Source organism: Nematolebias whitei, chromosome 6 (assembly GCF_014905685.2).
Source record: "Nematolebias whitei isolate Nwh7 chromosome 6, NemWhi1, whole genome shotgun sequence".
NCBI lineage: Eukaryota > Metazoa > Chordata > Actinopteri > Cyprinodontiformes > Rivulidae > Nematolebias > Nematolebias whitei.
Window position 1 is genome coordinate 3,483,407 of NC_056503.1, and position 1,983 is coordinate 3,485,389.

At 46.6% G+C, this 1,983-nt stretch overlaps 1 protein-coding gene across 1 annotated transcript in view; it reads left to right on the forward strand.

Moving 5' to 3' along the window:
• The window catches only part of LOC119411481 (tubulin-specific chaperone cofactor E-like protein), a 38,163-nt gene that overhangs the window by 35,702 nt on the left and 478 nt on the right, over positions 1-1,983 (forward strand). The window lies entirely within an intron of this gene.

Consider the following 1,983-nt stretch of genomic DNA (forward strand, 5'->3'; position numbering starts at 1 on the left):
TTTCCTAGCGTTCAGAGTTAGACAGGATCTATTTCTGAAAAAGAAACAGTTTTACTTTCAATTTCTTTACTAGGTTTTCGACATGGAGCTTAAGAGAGATGTGAATCGACCAAGATACCCATGTAGATATTTATAAGAATCTACTAACTCAAAAGGAACACCATCCGAAGATAAAACAGAAGGAAGGACTTCTGGACCTTCGAACTTCCTGTTTGAAAACAACATCCCTTTGGTTTTATCAGCATCTAGCACAAGTTTGAAACAGAACAAATCTGACTGGATGATGTCGAGCTGAAAACCTTAACTGGACAATAAACAACGATGTCACTGGCATAGAAATGTAAGGAGGCATCAGGAATGACCTGACCTACATTACTTATGTAGATTGTGAAGAAGGTGGGTCCTACGACTGAACCTGGTTCTAGTGTTGGGCACAACATGTTTTACATTTTTTCTGTAGACATTATAAATGTGATATGAGGAACTTGCCAAGCAAAATTACACAAAAAGAAAAACAAACAAAGAGTAGTAAATATGTGTAACAGGTCATCAGGGCATAATAGCCAAAATTATGCTACAATATGTTTTTAATATACATTTCCACACAGTGGATCATCCTTTGTGGATCTTTCATTGTCTGCAATTAATAACCCGGATTTTAAGTTTTGACTTGAGTTCAAACTTTGTTCAGGCTTTTTAACATGTGTATGCACAATTATTTATTTATTTGTATTTATCTATGTATTTACTGTTTGTTTAATGTGCCATTAGAAAGCTTTCTTGAACAGCTGTGATCCTAACTCTTGTCATGCTGAGAAAATTCTCCGGGAAACTTTGACTAAAATCATTACCAGGACTCTCCGACGCCTCTGAACGCCGCATGTCTTCAATGAAATCCGATGTTTACGTTCGTCGTCATGGTGATGGTGTCGGGGGCGGTTCGTTTCTTTGGCTCGTGACGTTACGAGTGCGGTGTGAACCAATCACAGTCGTTGTTCCGCAGCCGGACTGACGTCATCGTTAAAGCAAAATGAGCCATCCTGCCCGTTACTCGGTTCCAAACTGAACAGCTGCAAGATGACGGAGGACGCGGCTACAGCGCGTGGCTGATGAAAGCCCGGAGGTGTCGTCCGGCCGCCATCATTCCTCACCCGCCTCTGCTGCTGAACAGCGTCTGAAGACAGGGGGCACCGACCATCGGGATGATCTCCAACTAACTGCGGGGTGAGTGGATGCAGTTACACCACCCTGATGGGTGCGCGCGCACACCTCTCACTCTGTCATGAAACTAGTAAATACGTCCTCACCGACTGGAACACTTTTAAAGCCACAAGCGGATGAAACGTGACAGCAGAACAAGTCGTTTAGGTGAAGTGTGCTGAAAATAAGGGCTGGGCCCCTCAGATATACTCGGTGTAACCTTCATGCGTGAGCAGGAGAAGTGCTGGGGTGGTTTAAAGGTCCTGTTTGTCCCGGTGAACTGTGCAGCAGCTGCCGCATGGTCCTGCCAGCTGCTGCACAGTTCACCGGCTCTTCATGATGCTCAGGAACTCTGTGGTGAGCTGCCGCTCATCCAGCAGCTTCAGGGTCGAGAAGTTACGGGTCTCATGTCCTCTCCGCCTCTTCCACACACAGCAGTCCTGCTTTCAGCACCAAGCAACGCTGCTGGCGGGCGATAGCGTTGTCTCCGCGCTGCAGCTGCAGCTGGGCTCGAACCTGCTCCTTTTGGCTCAGGGCAGCATCACAGCACGCGGAGCACCTCACCGTCTCCTGTCCGTGTAACGTTAGACCCGCTTCAGTCTTTTTCCACTGTCCTCACCAGCACACGTCAGCTGCAGGGATGTGTTTCACACAGGACTGCTGCACATGTGGCCAAAACAAACCACTTTACTGAAATACAGGCAGCCATGATTCTATCAGTCAGGCCTCTCTTGTGAATGAGTCCCCGCGGCTCAATGACACTAACCTGTATAAATAAAGGTT